This window comes from Narcine bancroftii, chromosome 4, assembly GCF_036971445.1.
Source record: "Narcine bancroftii isolate sNarBan1 chromosome 4, sNarBan1.hap1, whole genome shotgun sequence".
NCBI lineage: Eukaryota > Metazoa > Chordata > Chondrichthyes > Torpediniformes > Narcinidae > Narcine > Narcine bancroftii.
Window position 1 is genome coordinate 229,289,105 of NC_091472.1, and position 25,967 is coordinate 229,315,071.

General features: G+C 40.0%; 1 protein-coding gene across 6 annotated transcripts in view; it reads right to left on the reverse strand.

The window, feature by feature from the left end:
- The window catches only part of vps8 (VPS8 subunit of CORVET complex), a 681,049-nt gene that overhangs the window by 323,772 nt on the left and 331,310 nt on the right, over window positions 1-25,967 (reverse strand). The window lies entirely within an intron of this gene.

Sequence of the window (25,967 nt, forward strand, 5' to 3'; positions counted from 1 at the left end):
CCTTTGTTCGGCATGTGAAGGGGGAATCCATCAAGGAAGAAATACTATTTTGCTGTTCACTGGAGAAAAATAACAGAGCTGTTGATGTAATGGAAGAGGCATCAGAGCTTTTTGACTGTGAGGGTCCAAACTGGCACAATCTGCGTGGTGTGTGCACCAACAACGTTAGGAGTGAATAGTAGCTTCCAAACTCTTGTACAAGATCCATCTTCAAAAGTCATTGCTGTTCACTGTATGTTACATCCGCAAGCTTTTGCTTCAAAAACTCTGCCACCTCCTTTTCAGAATGTTCTTGGTCAAGTCATCAAAATTATGAACTACATGAAAAGAGGGGCTTTGAACTCTCAGTTGTTCAAACAATTGTGTAAAGGTATGGATTCAGAGCATAAGGACCTGCTCTACTAAAACAAAGTACATTGGCTATCAACAGGAAACGTAACGGAAGTGTTTGAATGACAATTGCAATTGTCCTGGAAGATGCAAAGAAGTACAAACTGGAAACCTGCTTTGATGAAAAGCTGTGGGTTTGCCTTGCCTTCTTTGTGGATTTGCCTTGCCTTCTTTGTGGATATTTTTGATCAATTGAACAAAGTGAATCTCCGGCTGCAAGGGATGGAAACAACTATCATCCAGTTTTTTGAAGCCCTCAATGCATTTATACAGGAAACACGAGGCTGAGGGAGGGAACTTTGCCATGTCTGAATCTCTTTCAGCAGTAGCAGTTAATGGAATGGATGCTGATGTAAAGGAAATTGTCTCGCACCTCAGCTGCTTCTGAGGAATTCCTGCACTACTTCCCAGAAATCAGTTGAAAAGAACTGCCATTGTTGAGGAACCCCTCTCTTGTTAAAATCAACAAAATCCACGATGATCTGCAACATTAACTCATTGACCTTCATAACGATTCTGGATGCAGAGATGTGTTTGAGACTTTGTCGATCTCTGAGTTTTGGCCAAAAGTGAAGGATAGTTACCCCAACATTGCGAAGGAGTGTCTTCAGAAGATCCTGCCTTTCCTGACCACTTATCTTTATGAATTAGGCTTTTTGATGTTGCTGCAGTTGAAGACAAAGTGAGGGTAGATCCCAGGTGAACATTATCTACAACAGAACCAAGGATATAGAAATTGGTGAAGAAACTTCAGAAACTGGGGTCTCATTAAAGTGGCTGGATGAAGGGAAGAATATGGGGACTGGAGAAAGGAAGGTGATACTGAAAGCCAGATAGGGAGGATGAGAGATAAGAGCCTCTTAACATTTGAACACTTATCCATCTTCACTGAATGCCCTGTACAATTTGGTGTAGGGCAGGGGTCGGCAAACCTTTTAAATAATTGACCTCTTCATGGAATCTTTAACACCACCGCCCACCCCCAAGTAGGTAAAATAAATATTATCGATAAGAAATTTCTCTATAGCCTGGATACTTATCGACCTCTTGGATAGTCTCATTGATCCCCAGGGGTCAATATATACCACTTTGCCGACCCCTGATGTATGGTAATGGGGTGTAATTTGGACGGCATGAACTCATAGGGCCAAATGGGCCTGTGCAGCGCTGTATGTCTAATTTTTTAAAAAGTGGTGCTCTGTTAGCTGAGATTTAAACATACAGTTGTTAACACTGCAAACATTGAATAAAATGAAATCAGATTTATCAGATAAATGTTTTAGATGTGGTGAAGAGACAGGAACCTTTTTACACTCTCCTTGGTCATGTTCTAAAGTAAGGTCTTTTTAGGTGGATTTGGGAATTTTTTTTCTGAACAAATTACTGGTACAGTGTACCATATTTCCACAAAATCCAAACTTATTTTTATTAGGAACTATAGAAGGAACAAGACCCAAGTTAAAATTATAATTTTATCAAGTGAAATTTATTAAAATAGCATTAGTGGTGGCAAGGAAGTGTATTGTAGTGACCTGGAAATCAGATTAATATTTAAGTATGGAGAGATGGAATGCTTAAATTCTAAGTTGTATTCATTTGAAAAAAATTACAGAAACCGCATAAGTTGAGTCGTGAAAACCCCTCCCCCCAAAAAAATTTCTCAAAAAATGGAGTTTGACTTAAACATCAGATATATTTTTGAGACTTTAAATTCAGTTCAAAATCCAATCTGCACTAATCCGGCATTTAAGTCAACCCTTGAAAAACCAATTTGGCATACAAGTCAACCCTTGAAAAACAAAAAAAAACTCCGACTGTGACAGATTTTCACTGATTTTTATTGAAAACAATACAATTAGTACCCTTCAAAACTGCTTCATTGTCTGAAAACAACATTTACAACCCTTCGAAATCACTGTCCTCATTTGAAGCAAAGATGGCGGCAAGCACGTCCTCACTCTCACTGTTTAAACAGTCATCATATGGATCCCAGTCTGTATCTGATGAGGCAGTTTCAGCTTCGTTGTCAGTGCCCCACAATAAATAATCTTCTGTGCCATCAATTGCACAAGAGATACCACACTTTTTAAACAACTTTATCAGTCTCTACTTTAACTTTGTCCCCATGCCTTGAGCACGAAGTTACACAGCACATCGGCCTTTTATAAATGACTTTTCTGCACATCCATGTATTCCAAATCTCGCGCACATGGACTTTGAATGGTTTGTTCAAGCAGACATCGAGAGGTTGTAATATAGACGTCAAACCACCCGAAATAACCGCCATGTAAGTATTATGTAGTGCTAATCTACTTTAATTCTTCTCACTTAAGTGGCTATGAAACATAATCCCAGACCAGCAAATATAGTTCTTTGCTAAAACTGCCTTTTGCACACATTGTGTATTCATAGTTTTACACCATTTTCATCCATCCATCCATCCTTTTTCATGAAAATGTACAAAAACATCTGCAGGGAATTTCATTTTCAGTTTAATTTTGCTTTTGAAGATGACCATGGGACTTAACTTTGTCCTGTCTGTCATGCACGCTAACACCACAGTAAACCTGGTCCTTTCGTGGCCTGTACTTCTGGTTTGCAGTTTTAACACCTTTCCATTCCATTGTTCTATTGCCTATCATGTTGACATTCATGGGGATTTCCTCCATGTTTCTGATATTTGCCAATGCAAACTGGTGTTTCTGCTGGTTCCGTATAATAAACTGGTGAAAACTTAGAGCTTTATGATCAAGATTATTTGGTAGTTTCTGTGCAATTTTTTTGTGTAATACCAGATTTTTCCTGTTCATAAAATGATTGCACCAGCCGACTGTAGCCTCAAAATCATCACTGAGGACTGGGTGCGACTTGGCCCACTGCAGTGCAAATGTTCTTATATTATTTTACGTGACTATGTAGCAATCTTGCCTCTTTTCACATAACAATTCTGCAACATGATTTTCCAATGCTGGCCAACAAGTGATTCCTTTTCTCAAAGATCATTGCCTTTTTGGTATTTTTCTTCATGTCTCTTATTTTTTCCTCCAATCTCTTACCAACTTCTCATGGACATCATATTTTCTTGTAGCAGCACAGTTGTTGGTTTTCTTGGCCACTTTCAACTTCAAGTTCGCTTCATATTTTCATCGCGTGCTGTGTTGTGTCACTGGACCCTCCATAATAGCAATCACCTCCAGCCAACGGCCAGCAGATAAATCCGAACAATCCATGGGGGGCGGGGGGGGGGGGGTCGATATATACGCCAGTCAATGTGAGCTTTGGGAGATTACTTATACGCCAGTCAATGGGACATCTCAAGTAGCCAGAAAATGAGGGTCGATTGATATGCTCGATAGATCATATAACCCTTAAAATGAGGCTGAAAAAGGTGGTGGGGCTGGGGGGGAGGTGGTGGGAGTAGTATGTCAAAATATTCTGTACTTTAAGAAATATCCCACCTTTTTTTTTACAAATTTGGAACTTGTTCATGCAAAATTTAGAGATAAATATGTAAAAATGTACTTCCTGTCCCTGAAGACTTGTATTAATCTTCTTCCCTAAAACGATTGTACAAACACTGTATGATCTCAGTGTGCCAACTAATTCTTCGTACAATCCAGGAAACTATTTTTCTCTCTTTTTGATATTTTTATAAGTGTATACTTATATTTTTTTCTCTTTGTATAATTTCTGAGTGGGATGGAAGTTCAAGAAGGAGGGAGGAGAGGGCAAGGGTGGGGTAAAACCAGCATGTAATCATAGTAATTTTATCAATATTTGTTTATTTGTAAGTTTATTAATTACGTATGGAAAATTTTCATTAAAATATTAAAAATATATATAGTTGCTGTAGCAGTAAGAATAATGAGGTAACAGGGATCCGCAGAGAGGCTCAAGAGTAGAGACATTATCAAGGAACAGGAACTTGATTGATGGTGTTGTAGTGTGCACCCCTCGTTGTTTCTGTATTCAAGAAAAGTTGTTATATAAGCCTTTCTGTAACTGCCACACTGTTATCAAAAGTTAGTTTCATTGTTAATCGAGCTTCTGTGTCATATTATCAGCTGAGAATGTGCAACTATACTAAATTCGTGCTCAGCTAAATCAGCTTTGGTACACATTAGTTGTAATAAATCACCAATGATTTCAAACAGCGACTCTGCACGGCCTTTCCCTTTGCTCCTATTCACAGGTATGTTGTGAAAAAACATATGATATTGACAACAGATGTTTAAAACAGATATGAGAAGGAACTACTTCTGGAGAGTGGTGTATCTGTGGAATTCTCTGCACAGGGAAGCAGCAGTGGCTGCCTTAATAAAAAGATTTATTTTGAATATATTCATGAATTTTTGCAATAGTAGGGGGATTAGGAGTTATGGGGAAAGGATAAGTGGAATCCATGGCCAGATCAGTCATGAGTAGAGGAGCAGGCTTGATAGGCCAGATGACCTCCTCCTATTTTCTAATGGTAAAAAAATGCACTCAAATAATTCAGTTTTCAGATTTACATATTGTCAGAGTGCATATGTAACATCACATTCAACCTTAAGATTCTTTTTCCGGCAGACGAGGTAGAACCACCACATATTGGTATGCAAACAAATGTATACAACCTGACTGTGCTGTACAGAGAGGGGAAAAAGAAAATCAATAAAGTGCAACAGTAAGAGTCCTTAACTCAGGCCCTGATTGAGTTTATGGTTGAGGAGTCTGATTGAGCAACAGTTTATTTTCAGTCACACATCATACAGGATTAAAATGCTATTTCTTCAACTTGATTTTTGAAAGAAACAAATCGATGTCACCAGATTTAAAATACTGAAAACAGATGTGGTTCAGTCAAGAACTACAGAACCATCTATAAACTTGGTTCGCACTTTGGATTCATGACAATAGGTCTTTGAAACACTGACGACTCGTCAGAAACTGTGTAATTTATGAACTGATTAGCAGTGTTCTTTGGTGCCGAAAACTATTTTCTCAGCTTAATATTCAGTGATAGCGTACAATCAAATCCACATTACAACTACAGTGGCAATGATATTGAACGTCACTCATGAAGAAAATTAGTTACCACTTTTACCAGCACTCTGAACTCCCTGCTTTTTTTAAATCAATGTATGGGATTAAACATAGCATGCTACCTTAAATGTTTTTTGGAAAGGTTTATCAGAAATAAACCTGAAATTTTCATCAAAAAATAAATGCACACAGCAATTTAATGTATCAATAATAATGAAAGGCCCCAAAATAAAATCTTTAATACCTAAATTAAAAGTACAAGCAATTCCACATAATAAACACATTTTTCTCTTTCACAGTTTTGCAGAAAGATCTTTAACTGAAAACATTAACTAATTTTTCCCTCTCTATAGCTGCCTCCTGACCTGCTGAGTATTTCCAGTGTTTGGTATTTTTATTTCCTATTTGCAGTTTATGCAGTATTTTTTGGCTTCTCCATAAATGCTTGACGTTCTTAAACCACAGACTTTGCTACTCCATATGTTTTTTAGACTGCAATGTCGGGAAAAGAGCAGGAAAAAAATTAACGTAATTACTCCCCATGTGGTCGTTCACGCTGGGTACCTTTATAGATTGCAAGTACCTGAGTGCAACAGTCCCGGTGGTTAGACATGCAGTCGAGTGGATGATGGGGTGAATTAATTTTTCCGGTACGATTTACACTGCAGGCTTTCTCCAAAAAGTTGTAGGGGTCCTGCAGGATAAATCGCGGTGCAGGAATTGACTCAAAATCCCTGCGTATTCCTTTTTAGGCTGCCCGTGCAGCGGTAAAGTTTCTTGATTGTGCCATTACATGCCTGCAGTCTAAAAACCATACATATCACAGTCATGGATGCTGTAAACTATTACATAGTAGAGAGTATCAACATCTAGCTCTGTTTGCATCTTGGGGCAGCTTTGTGGATCATTAAATGGACAAAATGCAGCATATGTGATCAGCTTTACATTCACTCCATTTCAGTTCTTTCTTCTGCAAAATATATTCTCGTTTCCCTCCTATTGCGCCAAGAACTGAGGTGTTATTTTATAATTTAAAGCTTTTTAAAAAAAATCTTAAAACAATAGAAGGCCATGGCATTACATTTCCCTTTAACTAACTAACAGCAGTCCAAAACAGTCAGACTGGTTTAAAAAAAACTCCCCAGTCTTACTCAGTTTGTTGCTGTGCAGGAGAAGCTTTCACTTTGTACTTGAAGCAAATCATCTCTAATTACCACTTATTATGCTGACAGAAGATGATAATATCCTGTTAGTTACAATTATCAGAGAGAAGCCTCCAATTAGCACTCGATAATTAAGCTATATTGGAAAACAGCAGCATTCTCATTTATGACTTGCTAACTGATCATGTTCTTGTCCTGCGGCTCCAACTGAATCTCTCCTATCATCTTCCATTCCTTCAGCAACAACTTCTGACTCATTCCCATTGACTACCAATCTCCTGACTCTGAATTTATGTACTTTCCGGTATTCTGTCACCTGCCATTGATGGCATTACTTCCCAGTCCCAGTCCTACTCCCAGCATTCTCACCCCAAAAACTTGAAGCTTTCATCTCTTCTTTTGGAATCTGCTTTAAATTGATCTTAGTTATTCCAGAAAGAACCTTAGTTCACATCTGCGGCTGTCTGTGAAGAGTTTCTAACTTCAAAGCCATTGTACTTGGTATTTACAGTGAGAAAACGATGGAAAGGTTAGTTTAGAGATACAGTCCCATTAACAGGCCCTTCCAGCCCACAAGCCCATGCTGCCGAAATACACCTATCAACCCAGTATGTGAGAAGAAACCGGAGCACCCGGCGAAAACCCATGCAGACAAACGTACAGACTCCTTAGACAGTGGTAGATTTGATCCCGAATTGCTGGTGCTACAATAGCACTACACTAACTGTGTTGCATTGTGCTTCAGAAAATAGAACTGCACAGGTGGCCACAAAGTTTCAAGCTGAATTTAACTCCTGCTATTCTATAGTGCTTGCAAGTGTATCAAAACTCTGCACATTACCAGCTTTTCTGCATTTCTCACAAGATTTTTTTTTTGCATTTTATCATGTTTATGGTGCAGAGAATGAAGCTAAGTTATCCTTCCATTGAAGCCTAAACTAATGCCATGCAGGCAGTCCACTGGGTTTGAGGTTAAGTTGTATCCACACGTTTTGGGGGGGGGTCTGAGGTGGCTGATGAGGATAATGTGGGAATTGGGACAGGTAGAGCAAGTAGGTGGGTCTCTAACTTTTACTGAAACAGGATGTCTGTGTGCTCCTGATACATGACCTCAAGGTTTTCAAAGATGGTGCAGAACGGTACAGCAGGTAATGGCGCTGCCTCAATGCTCCAGTGGCTTGGGTTCAATTCTGACCTCCAGTACTTTCTGTGGAAATTGTATTTTCTTCTTGTGACCATGTGTACTATCTCCCACATTCCAAAGACATCCTGATAGGCAGAGTGATTGGCAACTGCAGGTTCTACAGGTATACCATGGAGTGCATTCTGACTGGTTGCATCACTATCTGGAATGGAGGTGTCAACACATAGGACAGGAAAAGGTTACAGGGAGTTGTGAACTCAGCCAGTGCCATCATGGGCATCGATCTTCACCCCACTATGTACATCTACAAGAGATGGTATCTCAAGAAAACAGCCACTATCATCAAGGACCATCATTACCCAAGCCATGTCCTCTTCTCAATGCTACTATGTGGAAGGACGTATAGGAGCCAGAAGAAAAAGCACCCACTGAATCAAAAACAGCTTTTTCCCTTCCGCCATCAGATTTCTGAATGGGCATTGAACCACCTCACGCTTTTTCTCTTCTTTTACACCTATTTATTTATTTTTAAATAGTATATTAACTGAAATGTAATTTATGTCACTTTTTGCACCAGTACTCGAGATGGCAGAGGTCGACAGCATCGAGTCCACGCTGCTGAAGATCCAGCTGCGCTGGATGGGTCACGTCTCCAGAATGGAGGACCATCGCCTTCCCAAGATCGTGTTATATGGCGAGCTCTCCACTGGCCACCGTGACAGAGGTGCACCAAAGAAAAGGTACAAGGACTGCCTAAAGAAATCTCTTGGTGCCTGCCACATTGACCACCGCCAGTGGGCTGATATCGCCTCAAACCGTGCATCTTGGCGCCTCACAGTTTGGCGGGCAGCAACCTCCTTTGAAGAAGACCGCAGAGCCTACCTCACTGACAAAAGGCAAAGGAGGAAAAACCCAACACCCATCCCCAACCAACCAATTTTCCCCTGCAACCGCTGCAATCGTGTCTGCCTGTCCCGCATCGGACTTGTCAGCCACAAACGAGTCTGCAGCTGACGTGGACTTTTTACCCCCTCCATAAATCTTCGTCCGCGAAGCCAAGCCAAAGAATGCACAATAATGTTGCCACAACACAAATTTTGTGACACATGCTCATGACAATAAACTTGATTGTGATTCGGATTCTGAAGTGGGAAATTGGATTGACGTGTGCTAGACAATGGCTTACAGGCAGATGTGGAGGAATGGCATTGATCAACAGCCAGCACTGATGCATTAAATGGTTTCCAAAGTAAAATTATGAAGGGAATCAATAAGACTAGATGCAAACGACTGGGCTGACCCAAGGTGTTGGTTCCTCCACTGGTTCAATTATGTTTTGTTGGACAAGTTCATGTATTTTTGCTTCTACTTTTTCCCTCAGCCCAAACCATGTCCTTCTCATGGGTTGTGCTACTGGCCTGACTTTTGGATTGATTTTCAGTTGGATCTGCCTGTTGCTTAGTTTTCCAAATTCTTCAAAAAATGACCGGAATTCCTCCTTCAGATCAATATAGGATTGCACTGAATTCATATTCAGGCCTATACGTAATGCACCCATTGCCTGCGTCATCTCCCTACTCAGTAGAGGTTCCCCTCGTTCCTCTATGATAACAAACTCTGCCATCGTGGTAGGTGGTGTAAGATTACTCTGGACATCCACCTGCACCTCGGTTATAAAGCATCCAATTGTTTGGAGCAGCTTCGATGAGGTGTATGGAAACAATTTTTTCTCACATCTTCTGGTTGTACATTTTTATCTTTTTTTCTTTTTCAGTTCCTCCCACAATACTCCATCTATGATGTTGGTGTCACTCCCACTGACCACCATGATGTCAACCTTCACACCTCCAATCACTACTGGCACCTTTGCATTTGCATGTTTATTGTTAATGGCAAAAGCATATCTTGTCTGTTTTTCCTGATCGTCATCACATGTACATTCACATTCACATGAGCCCTTTTCAACGTGATGTACATTTTGTTCGTCCCTCGGCCTATGTCCGCCTCTCATTCCCCTTCTTCCTCCACAATTATTTGTATGCCCGGGTTCACCTCTTGGCTGGGGTGGGGTTCTGCATGTCTTGGCAAAATGGCCCTTTCTACCACAGCTTCTGCACACTTAACTCCTGGCCGGACAACACAAATCCTTGCCAAGGTGCCCAATGTTGCCACATCGATAACATTCACGACCACGTTCCGAATAACTAGTGTGTTTACCATGTTCCTGTCCTTTGCTTGCAGCGATAAATATCTTATGAACTTGACCAGAAACTGAACCATCCTATTTCATAGTCTGAAACTGAGTTTCCACGGCTTCAAATGATGCTGCTATTGTCAATGTTTCTGCCAGTGTGAGTGTTGCACCTTTCTCCAACAACTTACGTCTCAAGTGGTTTTGATGTACAACTTTGTACCACCTGATCTCCATATAACCATATAACCATTTATGGAGCGGAAACAGGCCATGTTGGCCTTTCGAGTCCGCACCGGTTCACTGATTTTGTGCGCCCTCTTCAGGCATTGGTGATTTTAAGTGTAGTGTATCTTTGAGAATTTTAACATCTATCTATTCATAGGTACTCTGTACTTTGGATGTGAAATCTCATATTAAAATATTCAAAAACATTGGCTGTGAGGGAGAAGCCAGTGAGTGGCCGTGGACAATAGCTTCTCAGACTGGAGGCTTGGACTAGTGGTGTGCTGCAGGGATCGGTGCTGGGACCAGCGTAGCTTGTCATCTAGATCCACAATCTGGACAACAATGTGGTGATTGGATCAGCAAGTTTGCAGACAATACTCAGATCAGAAGCGTTGTGGACAGCAAGAAAGGTTTTTAAAGCTTGCAGAGGGATCTGGACCAGCTGGAATAACAAATCTGGTTTTCCAAATCTGCTGCCTTCCCGAGTCGTGTGACCAATTGTGCAATGTTTTCCATGTCCCTCTGTTTGATCAGTTGAAAGATATGGCGTTGGAATGTGGCATTTGAGTCCATAACAAAATGGTTTATCAAGGCGTCAACAGCCCTGTTATAATCAGCTTTGTTCCCTGTGTCAGCCAGCATCTTAAGACCTCTCACACTGCAGCAGTTTACAAGAGTAGCACCCTCCTCCGTATGAGCTCCACCAGTGTTGCCCCGTCGACAAACAGTCCAAAGCTGTCGGCATGTGAATCGAATTCCTCGGACCAAGCCACCCAGCGAGCACTAACTCTGCTTGCTTCTCCAGTAGGGTCTAATGGAGACAAACCTTTAATTCCTGTGGCTTCAATTCCTCCAAATGCCATATTTTCTCCTGTGTAGCTAAATATCATCCTCATCGCCATTGTCAAATCCTGAGGTCAAATCAAGTCAACACTCTTAGGTTGAGTTCAAATAGGTTCAGTCTTTATTCCATCATTACTGTTTTTTTACTCCTTCATGGTCCTATGCAACATGCCAGCCATTACAGTCGATAACCAATCTATATCATCCTGCAAGGCATTATAGTCGATAACCGAACTATATTTATCACTACAACAAGGGGCACCTTTTTCCACATGGGGATAGTGGGCATATGGAACAGGATGCTGGAGCAAGTGATGAAGATGGGAGCATTAGTGACATTTAAAATTTATTTTTAAAAATTTAGATGTACAGCACAGTAACAGACATTTTGGCCTACGAGTCTGTGCCACCCAATTTATACCCAATGAACCAACACCATAGTACGTTTCAAACGGTGGCAAGAAACTGGAGCCCCCAGGGAAAACCCTCTCAGACACAGAGAACATACAAAATCCTTACAGACAACATGGGATTCGAACCCAAAACTTGATAGCTGGCGCTGTAAAGGTGATGCGCTAACTGCCTGGCGAACCGTGCCGCCCATCATTTAGCCAAGTACACAGATAGAAAAGCTTTAAAAGCACTAGGGCAAATGAAGACAAATAGGACTTTGGTAGAAAACTTGGCATGAATGAGTTTGCTGAAGGGCCTGTTAGCAACTTAAAAATAAATTCTGACTCATTGAATAGGCAAAGATCTGGCAAATGGATTAAGTGGGAAAACGTAAAATTGTCCATCTTGCCAGGAAAATACACAAGATAAAAAACAGATGGTTAGATATGAAAGTGTCCAAGATGCAAATCAATCTGGGAATCCTCAAAAGAACAATGTGCAGGTCTAGCAGGTATTGATTCACATGCACCTCCTCCAACACCAGCCACTGTAGCTGGTGCTCCTGATGTAGCTTCCTCCAGATCAGTGAGGCCATGGACAGGCTCGTGGACTGTTTCTCATGGCAACCACAGTCTGGCCACAATAGCCATTCTGAGTTTCCAGCTGCACGCTATTTAATAAAATTAAAGATGATTTAAGTAGATGGAATGACTTATTACTTTAATAGGTAGAGTGAATTATATTAAAATTAATATTTTTTCAAGGATTCAATATCTTTTTTAATCTATTCCTTGTTCAATACCTCAATTTTTAAAAAAAATCTTAATTTAATTGTAAGGACATTTTTATGGGCGGGGAAAATGAATAGGGTACCTTTGGAGAAATTAACTTGGAAATATACAACTTCCACATTTTCAGAATTATTATAAAGCTGCACAATTGAAGTGTATTAATGGAATGTTTGATTTAAATAAACCTTCAATTTGGGCAGATACAGAGTTAGGTAAAATTGATGAGAAATTTATGTCCAAATTTATTTATAAATATAACTCAAAATTGTTAATCGGTAGAGACCCATCAATACTGAAGCATTTAATTGAAATATGGAATAAAACTGATTATGAGATATGTGAAAAGGAAAGATTTCAGTGAAAATGCCTTATAATCAAAATAAACTTTTTCCTTTTATTGTCAATAATCAGTTTTTGAAGATAAGGTATCAATTGGGAATTTGAAAAGTTGAAGATTGTTTTGAAGCAGGGAAGTTTGTATCTTTTAATCGGATGAAGGAAAAATTTCAAATTCCTAGTAATACTTTTTTTTGCTATTATCAGGTAAAAACCTTTTTATTGGAAAAAGTAGCCAACAGATTAAAATTGCCTAGACAATCTGCTTTGGAATTATTACTTACTAAAGAAGTAACATACAAGTTTATTTTTGAAATGTCCAAGTTATTACAAAATAAAATGTTTAAATCAAATGTTCATAAATCAAGATTAAAATTAGAATCTGACTTAAACAGGAAGGTTGATGAAAATGTTTGAAGAAATTTATGTAAGGATTGTATGACTAAGGTTATAAATGTAAGATATAGATTCGTACAATCTTATTTTCTACATCAACTATATTTAACTCCTCAAAAATTAAGAAATTTAATTTCCTCGGATCTGTGTTTTAAATGTGGTGAAGAGATAGGCACTTTTTTTTCCATTCGATTTGGACCTGTTCTAAGGTTAAGACTATTTGCTTACAAATTAAATTATTTTTGGAGAAAGTATTAAAAGTGAGTCTTCTCTTTGATCCAATGTTGTTTTTATTTGGGGACATTAAGTTGACTTAGGATTAAGATTGACGATGTATCAAGTTGAATTTTTATGTTTAGCTTTGGCTTTTACTAAAAAATGTTTGGCCATCACCTGGAAATCTGATTTAGTTTTAGGAATGCAAAGATGAGATACTGAAATGAAATCCTGCATTCCTTTTGAAAAGATAACGTATCATTTGAGGGAAGAATATGTAAAAGTGTGGAGCCCATACCTAAAAATTCTTGGTTTGACGATTTAATCTCTCAATCCATTCTGGTGGGTGTCTCAGTTTTCACAGCTAAATAGTTGAATGTTTTTTTTAAAGTGATGGTCTCCTTTTTTCTTTCTTAGTGGGTAGAAGGGGAGGAGGGTGGGTGTTAGTGGGGAGGGAGAGGGAGATTGAGTTATTTAATTCAGTTATATACTTTCTGTATGAATATATTATAATTGATGTTATATGATTCAAAAATTATAAATAAAATACTCAAAAAAAGGAAGGTGTGAACAGGTTTGGAGAAGGATTGCAACATTGATACCTGGAAGAAAAATCAGAACAACTTGCCTTGATTTTAAGGCAGTGAGATGCAATTTAATTGATGAATAAATTATCCTGAGGATTTTAACAAGATGTTTATTGTGGGAGAACCTTGAATTAAGGCATGCTAAAGGATTGGTCATATAAGAATGCAATGAGGCAATTTCTTTTCTCTCAGAGCCCCATAAGATTTTGAAACTTTTTTTTCAAATTATGTTAGAAACAGTGTCTGAATATATTAAGGCAGTAATAGATAGTTTGGTGACAGGCAAAGGGGTTTAGATTGGAACGAGGAGCTACAATTATAATTAAATCAACCATGATTTTATTGAATGGTGGGGCTGGGTCAGAGAGCTTCTAATGCATACCTTCATAATAATCACTACATAAATAGTTAAACATCCTGCAACCAACCTGTACAAAATCATGCATAAAAAAACCTTCATTGCTTAAGATGCTGAGCTTAAAAAAGTTTAACAAGCCAAATTGTTTTCTAGAATCAGAAATATTTGCACTCTTTCAATTATATTACAAAATGAATCTTTGGTGTGTTTGTTATGTGGATATAACATAGAGCAGCTATTCTCATCAGGAGCCACAGCACATTTAAGGGGGGGCGCACGGATTGAAATTATAAAACATAGTTTATGTTTTTATGTAGCTGGTAGGAGGGAAGTACCTATCTCGGCTGCACCATTTCATCGGATGCAAGGATCGACAACGAGATAGACAACAGACTCGCCAAGGCAAATAGCGCCTTTGGAAGACAATACAAAAGAGTCTGGAAAAACAACCAACTGAAAAACCTCACAAAGATTAGCATATACAGAGCCGTTGTCATACCCACACTCCTGTTCGGCTCCGAATCATGGGTCCTCTACCAGCATCACCTATGGCTCCTAGAACGCTTCCACCAGCGTTGTCTCCGCTCCATCCTCAACATTCATTGGAGCGACTTCATCTCCAACATCAAAGTACTCGAGATGGCAGAGGCCGACAGCATCGAATCCACGCTGCAGAAGATCCAACTGCGCTGGGTAGGTCACGTCTCCAGAATGGAGGACCATCGCCTTCCCAAGATCGTGTTATATGGCGAGCTCTCCACTGGCCACCGAGACAGAGGTGCACCAAAGAAGAGGTACAAGGACTGCCTAAAGAAATCTCTTGGTGCCTGCCACATTGACCACCGCCAGTGGGCTGATATCGCCTCAAACCGTGCATCTTGGCGCCTCACAGTTCGGCGGGCAGCAACCTCCTTTGAAGAAGACCGCAGAGCCCACCTCAATGACAAAAGACAAAGGAGGAAAAACGAAAAACCCAACACCCAACCCCAACCAACCAATTTTCCCTTGCAACCACTGCAACCGTGTCTGCCTGTCCCGCATCGGACTTGTCAGCCACAAACGAGCCTGCAGCTGACGTGGACATTACCCCTCCATAAATCTTTGTCTGCGAAGCCAAGCCAAAGAGAGAGAAGAGAGGAGGGAAGTACAGAAAAAAAAAGCTAAACTAGACCGCTTCCCAGGGAAGGGGGCCCATAAACTTTGAGCAGAGTCCTAAGGGGGCCATGGCCAAAAATAGGTCAAGAATGGTTGGCACAGAGGAACTCCAGCACCCTTGGCTGTATAAACACTACACTGCATTTTTCCCAAGAGCAAACTTTTATGTTATTACAAAAATAGGGACTTAAAGTGTAAAAGATTGTCAAAGAAATTCTTTTCATTGCCACACTGCTGAGAGCTAAAACTCCAAAACAAAAAAAAATTGCGGCAATTACAGATCCAATATTGATAGTAAAATGGCATTATGATAACTGAACCCATTTAGCAGCTGGCTCCTGCAGATGGTCATGCAGCTGCTGTGGAAATTAACATTTTTAGGCAATAAAAAGAATAATGACATATTTTCACTCCAGTGATGAAATTCTCCATCATCACTAATCTCAGCAAATAGCATGAATGGCAACCATTAACCCTTTAAAAGCCTCATGTGCGTATTCTTCTCCTTTATGTTTCAAAAAACTAATGGTTTAGCATTTGAAGCGAATTCCTTTCAGTTTCTACCACTTTACTAGAAATACATAAGAGACGGCAGATGCTGGAATCTGAAGCTACACACAATCTGCTGCGGGAACTCAGTGAGGCAGCAAGAAATGGTCAATGTTTCAGGCCAGAATCCTTCATCAAGACTGGGAATGCCAAAAAGAGAAGCTATTCCAAAGAAGACAGGGTTGGAGGAGCAGGTCAGGGAGCCATGTGGGAGTGATGCACCAGGGGGAGAGGATGTGTGACAGAGTGGCATAGAATGGAAGATGTCAAACAGTGAAAGACTCTTGTAAGAAAGGAGTCAAGTTGAGGAAGATGAGTCATACAAGGATGGGTGGGTGATTGGAAGACAAAGGTTGCTAGTAGCGGAATCTGATAAGTAGAGAAGAAAAAAAAAAGTGATATTAAGAGCCTAGAATAGATGGAACTGAGGGGTGGGATGGGAGGGAATGGTGAAGGAAGAATCTAATTGGGAAAAAGGACTGGAGGTGAATGGAACCAAAGGATGGTGGGGTTTTGAGTGGGAAAGGGGACCAAAAAAGGGGAAGAGAAAGGGAAAGGAAGAGCAGAAGGGGTACAGAGGAAGAGAGAGAAAGAAGAGAAAGATACCTGAAATTCAAAAATTTCATGTTCATCCCATTAGGCTCTAAACTGTGCAGGTGGAATTTGAGGTGTTGTTCCTCTGGTTTGTGTTGGGCCTCACTCCAGAAGTGGAGAAGGCTCAGGACAGACAGGTTGGTGTGGGAATAGGAAGGGGAGTCGAAATGACATACAACCAGGAGCTCGGGACAATCATCGTGGACAGAGAGTAGATGCTTTGCAGATAGTAATGTAAAATGCTGCCTCATTAAGGCAGCCAACATCGTGAAGGGGCCACAACACCCGGGTCACAACTTCTCACTGCAACCTTCAGGCAGAAGGTTGCCTGAAGGCCCAAAAAGCCTAAAAAAACCATGACCATTTGGTTTAAGAACAGTTTCTTTTCAGCCTCTTTACCTTGGTACACTAATCTGAGAGTATAAAAAGACAGTCTGCAATATATTCCAAGTTACGTTTTCCCCCACTAGGATGACAGAGTATTTATTAATGCAAATAACTATACCGTTTTACTTTTCTCCCCACTTGTACTTGTTCAGCTGCAGCCAAAATGTTGGTGCCTATGTACATTAGACAATGCATATGACAATCAACACAATATCATTAATTTCATGTCTTTGACTGGGAATGTAGTGATAGGAAACTGGTCACATCATGGACTTTTGTAATAATGCTGCATTCATTTAGTATCTGCTGAAATTGGTAGATAATCTATTTAGTGGCAGGATGTGACTCAAGCACAAGGAGTTGCATTGGGGCTTCAAACAATACGTTGGAGAAATCACTTTCTAGCCCGCCAATAATTCAACATTGGACAGAACAGCGTGAATGAATAAATGGATGAACCAACCAACCAACAAACAAACTAATTGCTTCTTTCTGGCACTCTTTTGTTTTATGGATAGATGCATATTATTACAAAGAAATATTAATAGTCCAAGTCATGGCAGTAAATGATTTTGGATGCAACCAGGTCATCTACTTGTAACCCAAAAGTGATAAAGAAAAATATTTTGCAAATGCTGAAAAGATATAAGCATATTAAATACAAATAAATGCAGGTATTTAGGCAATATAGATCATTAAAATGTTAAGAAAAGATGCAGAAATTAATCAAAAGGATTAATGAAGATTCTTCCTTTCAATCTAAAACTCCTAGGAGGCTGAAAAAGTTTGATAGAAACACAGAGCTCTGACAAATGGAATTCTTGCTCTCTTTGCAAGACTTATTTGTTAAAGATTGTGCTGATAACTACTGAAGCCCAAAAAGTACATCTGCTTGAATATTGTTCAGACAGACTGCAAACTGTTGATGACTAGGGTTCACACCAGGCTATGGACAGCTGAAGATTGGCTTGAGACTGGTTAAAGGGGTATCAGGTGAGAGGGTGCCAAAGGCACTAATGGTTTCCTCATTATGTTGGAGGTTCGGATCTGGAGCTTAGCTGCAGAAGGTTTGGACTGGACTCTGTGCAGCTGCAAGGGCTGTGCGAGTGCTGGAGAAAAATCCACGGACACTTGGTGACTCTGAGGGGATACTTTTGCTTCTTTTTCTCTGACTGTAAGAGGCACATCAGGCAGCTTCTGTGTAATATTGCACTGTTTTTATTACATAACTATAAAGAAATCTTGAATGGCTTTGGTCAGGCCCAGAGATGGATGACAATTTTTTTTTGGCAAAGCTCACTTTCATTTCAAGCATATTTTCAACAATGACACAAAAACTACAAACCTCGATATGCTTGGTCATGTTTAACAAACATTGACCATAAAATAAAACATGTCCAATAAATATCAAGGATTATTAAACAGTTTGAGCATTCATATTAAGGTTCAAATTTATTGTAACAAAAGGAAAAAAGGTGCAAATGCTTAAACCTCACTCATGTAGAAGAACCAACAAGTCTCCAACACTGGGTATGATATTTGTCTTTTTTATGTAGAGAAGGATGTTAATGCATGAGTAACAGTTCAAATGCAGAGACCTGGAAAAGGTATATTGATTGATAAGGAAAGGATGGACAGGTGAGGGTGGAGGTGATTTGTTGGAAATGTGCAAGACCCTAATGGACTTGACAAGGTGGCCCCTCTGGTGGGAAAATCTAAATTCTAGGGGTTTCTGTTTATCTGTTGATATAACAATCATTCATTTACTACAGTTAAGGATTTTATTTCTCTCAGGAGGTGGGCAGGATGCATGTCTTTGGAACCTTTTCCCTCAAATAGCAACAGCAGATGAATTGTTGAAGATTACAGGTGAATGTGGGAATGTGGAGTTTATACTTCAATTAAATAATCCATAGCAATGACTGCCATAGAAAAGCAATGGCTGAAATTCAAATTGATTGGCTGCACAATATTTTCTGAGATGTCATGGCAACCCAACAATGCTTGCTAAATGTATGCCCTCTCTTTCAGCCTTCAACGCCTCTAATCTATTTTTGCACTTTGACTAAATTTTAAATTATATGCAAGAATATTCATTTTGCACATGAAAGGCACGAAGCCATTATGTAGGCAATGTAGGCCAGAGAGGAGATCTGCTATCCATTGCTACAAAAAAAAAAGTTATCCATGTATTGCACAAGGCTTGTCCTGGAGAAGGGGAATCAGCTGAACACTGCATACAAAACATTGATTCTATCTCAATAACTGTTCAATAACAATCTAGCTCATCAGAGGCATTAGGGGATATGGGGAGAAGGCAGGTAGGTGGAGTTAGGTCATAAATTAGATTAGCCATGATCATATTGAATGGTGGAGCAGGCTCGATGGGCCATTTTTGGCCTACTCCTGTTCCTACTTCCTATGTTCTCCACATCATTAAAAAAAAACTAGGACAGAAACGCTTTTAAAACAAACCATTTTTAAATTGACTTCTGTATTATGTCACCCTGTTCATATTTATCTGATTTTTCTCAGTTTAACTGGTAATTTGTTTCCAAATTAAAAAAAAAATTAAAGGAGTTTCTAAATTATTTTCAGTCTTATTCTGTTAGGTGCCATGTTCATCAAGATGTTAAACCAGTCACCAGATGTTGACTCGTTCCACAGTTGAGTGAAAGGACAATTCAATCAAGACAATGGACAACAAGCAGACTTCACCATTAACATATCGAGTGTTTATTCTGGAAGTATTTAATCTTACTGTTCACTATCTTCTCTTTTCATGAGTTTTGAAGATATCACACAATTTTTCAGATCAACTGATGGAAATCTGGTTTCAGGACATGGAAAAGGCCCTTTGGCCCACATACCTATGACAAATTAAACTACAATTCTGCTGCTTGCACATGATACACATCCCTCTATTCCCTACAGATTTGTTTCTTGATTTTGAAGTCTCTTAAGCACTACTGTCATACCTACTTCCACCAATTGTCCAGCAGTCTGTTCCAGGAACGTAATGCCATCCATATAAAGAAAAAAAAATGCCCTGCGCATCTCCTTTAAACTGCCTTCACCTCACCTAAAATACATATCCTCTAGAAAGTGCCAGTTTTACCCTGGGAAAAGGTTTCTGACTGTCTACCCTATTAATGTCTCTCATCATTTTGTAAACTTCTATCAAGTTGCCAGAAAAATTGTCCAAACTCTCTCTGTTGTCCATACCCTCAAATCCAGGCAACATTCTTCTGGACTCGCTTCAAACTGCCTACCCTCACAACAGGTCAATGGCAGATGCCATCTTGCTGGTCTCCACTCTGCATTAGATCACAAAGACTGCAAGAACACTGTTGTTCATTTACTACAGATCAGTGTTTAACATCATCATACCCGCAAACTGTGATTAAACTAAAGGATCTGGGACTGTTTGTTTGTCTGTACCTAGCTCCTCGACTTCAACAGCAGATCTCAATCAGTGTGGATTGGCAATAATACCTATCTTTCCTGACCAGCAATGCAAGGGTATCTCAAGGCTGCTCCATTCTCTATACACTCACGATTGTGTAAGCAAGTTTGGCATCAACACAATTTAAAAACATGCTGATGGCATCACCATTGTTGGTAGAATAACTAGAAATGATGAGTCAGAATACAGGATGGAGATCGAGAACCTGGGTAGGTGGAGCCAGAACAGCAATCTTGCTCTGAACATCACCAAGACCAAGGAGCTTGTTGTAGATTTTAGGAAAGAGAGGCCATGGGACCATGTATTGATGGGAAGGGGGTGGAGGAGGTCAGAACCTTCAAATTTCTGGGAGTCCTTTCGTCAGAAAGTCCTTTCCTGCAGCCAGTACATTGAGGCAACTCTGAAGAAGGCACACCAATGCCTCTACTTTCCAAGAAGCCTGAGGAGATTTGGCACAGGACACTGGTCAACGTTTTTTTTTAATTTGCTTCTTGGAAAAAAAAGGGATTATGATAGACAACTTCAAGCTGAACACAAAGATAATTTCAGATTTGCTGTATCACAGAAGTAGTTGGGGAAACATTACATTAAGTGTTATTGAATTTAACATATTTAATTGCATAATGATGCTGAAACATTGCATTAGTTCAACTGATCGAAAAATGTTTTGCTGCTAATTTTAGTTTGTACTCAGCATCTGATGCCTCGCCTGTCAGTGTCCAACAATAGTTGGCCAGCATGAACGGATTCCAGTTGCCCTGATACTGCTTTTACATGGTTGCAATGTCCTGACTGCACGAAAATCAGCAGGGAAGAAGTCCAAGTGCGAATACAGAAAATAAATTTTATATGACATGCTGCATTTCATGATTTTGAATGCTTGAAGCAGACTTAAAATATGACAGGAAATCACAAACATAGGTTATATCTAAAAAATGGTACGTGACAGGAATGTTTAAGGCGATTTTCGTGATAAGCAGTCCAGAATTCATAAAATATACCCAAAAGAGTTTGTTGTCTAGTGTTATTGAACTCTATTAAAATTCTATAGATTATACTGATGGTTGCATTACAGCCTGAGTGCCCTGGCAGGTGGAAAACTGCAGATGGTAGCAAATTATCAGCAAATTCATCATGGGCTCTGGCCTACCATCTCCTCTAAAAACATCTATGAGGAGCTGCCTCAAAAAGGTAGCCAGCACCATTACTCTGTCACAACCCCTTCTCATGCACCCTTCAGGGAGAAGGTGCAAATGTCTGAAGTCCAGCAGATCTAGATTCAAGGTCAATTTATGTTCAACTGTGGGATCTCCCCTTAGTACACTTATAATGGTCTGCTTGGACACCACAAAAACTATAACTCCTTGGAATTGGTGATGTTGAGAGCAAGATTGTTGGTACCTTCCACACAGGTTCTCTATCTGCATCCTGACTCATCATATCCAGGTATTCAGCCAACAACAGCAGTACTGTCAGCAAATTTGTAGATTGTTTTGGAGATGATGGTGACAGCAAATCCATACTGGAGCATAGAATGGAAGGGAAATCTACCCAGAGTAGCTAGTGAGATCAAAATATTTGTTGTATTAACATAGATGTCTCAACACTGAACTTATTTTTTGCTACTGCTGCAAGAACACTTACTGGGCAGAACTAATTAATGTATCCTGAACCCATGGCATTTCAAAAAAAATAACTTACCAAAAGACATATTGGGAGCATGTTGACATTTAAAAAGATCATGGATAATTTTGCATTCCCATCCACCCCAGTTCACATTTCAGTGCCATGCATTCATCAACCCATCTTTACAAATCAATTCAAGGTCTCAATTATCAACTTTTGACAGAATAGAGCTCCAAATATTCATCACCCACCACAAACACCATTCCGCCCCCCCCAAGCAAAATCCATCAACTCTCTGATATAGCGAGTTCCCTGATAACAGGAGGAATTCTCTCCACATCCACCCTGTGAAGACTATCAAGATCTCAACTTTCCATTATCCCTTCTCTCTTTCGAACTCCAATGTCTAATAGATACAAGCCTTTTACTTGTATTATTATATCAAATAGATGCAAGATACAAGCCTGTCCAATCTTTCCACACATCGCTCCCATTCCAGGGAATAGTTCAGTTAACCTTCTCTTAGATTCCAATGGATTAACATATTTCTTGAAGTAAAGAGACTAAATGAGGCATCACCAATAACCTCTCGACATCTGCATTCATTTTTACTGGAAATAAAGAATACAATCTGTTGGGTTAGCTAATTACTTAAGACAGTTGTATTCTAGTCACATAGGAGGCTACTTAACAAGAGAGCTCGTGGAATTACAGGAAGGATTCTAGCATGGGCAGCACATTGGTTAATAGGCAGGAAACAGAGAGTGGGAATAAGGGGATCCTATTCAGGTTGGTTGCCTGTCACAAGTGGCGTTCCGCAGGGGTCTGTTGGAGCCACTTCTTTTTACGTTGTATATAAATGATTTGGATAATGGAATAGCTTTGTAGTTAAATTTGCAGATGATACCAAAATAGGTCATGGAACTGGTGGTGCTGAGGACACAGAAAGGCTGCAGAGAGTCTTGGATAGATTAAGAGAATAGGCACTGAGATGGTAGATAAAATACAATGTTGGGAAGTGTACAGTCATACACTTTGATACAAGAAATAAACAGGCAGACTATTATTTAGATAGGGAGAAAATACAATATTTGGAGGTGAAAAGGGACTTGGGAGTCCTCATGCAGGATACCCTAAAGGTTAACCTCCAGGTTGAGTTGGCAATAAAGGAAGTGAATGGAATGTTGGCGTTCATTTCTAGAGGAATAGCAAAAAAGAGCAAGGATGTAATGTTGAGACTCTTTAGAGCAATGGTGAGGCCACACTTGGAGTCTTGTGTACAGTTTTGGGCACCTTATTTGATACAGGATATGCTGGCATTGGAGAGGGTTCAGAGAAGATTTACTAGATTGAAACCAAGGATGAAAAGGTTAGCATATGAAGAATGTTTGTCTGCTCTTGGACTGTACTCATTGGAGTACAGAAGGATAAGGGGGAACCTGAAAAGCCTGGGCAATGTAGATACGACAAAGTTGTTTCCTATGGTATGGGAGTCTATGACAAGAGGCCACAATTTCAGGAAAAAAAGGTGTCAATTTAAAATAGAAATGTGGAGAAATTTCTTTAGCCAAAGGGTTGTGAGTCTGGGGAACTTGTTGCCACAGGCGGCTGTGGAAGTGAGGTTGTTGGATGCATTTAAGACAGAAATTTACAGATAATGTATATGATTAGTCAAGGCATCAAGGGTTATGGGGAGAAGGCCAGGGACTGGGGCTGAGTGATCAGGATCAGCTCATGATTAAATGGCAGAGCAGAACCAAATGGCCGATTGGCCTACTTCTGCTCTTGTATTTTGTGATTGAGATTCAGTAAATCATGCTGTGAGATACCCAGATCCCTCTGACACAGACCTCTTTATTCTCTAATGTGCTTCTCATTTATTTTCCAACAAAAGCGGACAACTTCCCATAGTAGACCTCATTGACCAAATCTTTGCTCACTCACTCAACCCTACTACATTTCTCTGTGGTCTCCTAATGTTCTCTCTACAGCTTATTTTCCAATCAATATTTGGGTCTTCACAAATTTAGCAGATGTACCTTTTTCAGTGCCTTTATCCAAGATAAGTAAATTGTAAAAATTTTAGGCCCTTGAACACCTCTATGGTACACCCATCAGTTGAACTGACTGAAGAAGAGAAAGCCCTTTTATGCCCACTCTGTCTTTCCTGTTAGACAACAAAATTTCCAGGCATTTTTATTCTGAAATAACCTTTGATGGGACTCATTATCAAATGTTTCCTGGAAATCGAGGTATAGTACATACATTGATTCCCCTCTATCCACCAGAAAACTCAGAAATTCATCAAAACTCTGCAGCCTTTGTTCAGTACCCCACTCTAACATATTTAATAATGTCTTGTAACAATTTCCCTAAAACGTATTTTGCACTATTTGCCTGCTTCCAATCAATTTTGAATAAAGGAGTGACATTTGCTGTTTTCCAATATAGTGGAACCTTCCTTGAATCTGGAGAATTTTGGAGAACATGATCCAGGAAATTTAGAGATACAGCACTGTAACAGGCCCTTCTGGACCACGAGCCCACACCGGACCACGAGCCCACACCCAAATACACCCATATGACCAATTAGCCTACTACCCATACATCTTTGGAATGTGAAAACAAACTGATGCTCCTGGAGGAAACCCACACAGTCATGGGGAGAGCACAAAACTCCTGACAGACAGGGCCGGATTTGAACCCAGGTCATTGGCGCTGCAGAGAAGATACAACCGTCAGCTCCAACAATTTGCTCAGTTCCATTTCCCTGGTTACAATCTATTTTTGAGCTTCGACCTTCCATTTCCCAATTTACAGCTATTTAATGAATACTCTTGTCATAGAAGCTCTGACCACATATTGTCAGAGGTGGAAGCTTTTAACTAACTTATAACCATATAACCATTTACGGAGTGGAAACAGGCCATGTTGGCCTTTCGAGTCCGCACCGGTTCATTGATTTTGTGTGCCCTCTTCAGGCATTGGTCCCGGTAGATCTTCATTCAATAACGATGGACGAATTCACTGCAGGTGGAATCAGTCGTAGAAATGTTTGTGAGATATCCTGGATTCGACCAGAGATCCAAAATGAAGATATGAAGAACTGCAAGAGATATTCTGCCCCCTCTCTTCATTAATCCAGATATGTCCTTAAAATTAATCCCAGTGTATTGGGACAGATATTATGATACCTTTTCTGCTTATGACTGGAGCTTGCTGAGCCATAAATAAACATGGTAACACACTACTAACATTATATTGCATAGAAACATTGGTAGAAAAGGAATTACAGAACAACCACTGATATTCGGTACCTATGGGGATCATTAGTTGCTGGATAGGTGAATTTGATGGTTGCTTGAGATTGTATGTTGTGTGATTGGCGAACTGGTTGGCGAACTGACTGCTAGGGGCCTGTTATTTGTGGATTGTGGAGGAACACATGGCTTCCCTGTCTGGAACATTGAGTATTGCAGAAGGTCACTTGACCTCCCTGTCTGAAACATATTTGGAAGTTGCATCACTAGCCAATCAATGTTGGACTCTGGTCACTCTTAACACTGGCTCATTTAAACGACTCAGGGACATCATTGGGCAGATGTCCAGTTCAGAACAGTATAAAGATTGATGCATGCCACTTTTATTTCTTTCTGCCTCTTGGACCAATCCGAGTCATTGCTCCACACCAGGTCACTACTGTGGACATTTGATCTTATATTTTAATTTTTTCCTTTCTTATTAAGCTGGGAATAAGTACAGGGGATACAAGAGGTAAGTTCTTCACACAGAGAATGCTGGGTGCTTGGAATGTGCCATTAGCAAGATTGTTGTTCTGGTACCTTCCACACAGGTTCTCTATCTGCATCCTGACTCATCATATCCAGGTATTCAGCCAACAACAGCAGTACTGTCAGCAAATTTGTAGATTGTTTTGGAGATGATGGTGCCAGCAAATCCTTACTGGACCATAGAATGGAAGGGAGGCAGGCACAATATGATCTTTGAAGGGACTGTTAGATAGGTACATGGAACAGAAGAAAATGGAGGGCGATACAGTAGGATCATTCTCTGCCATTAGTCGAGTTGGTTATTACATCAGCACAACACTGTGGGCCGAACAGCCTGT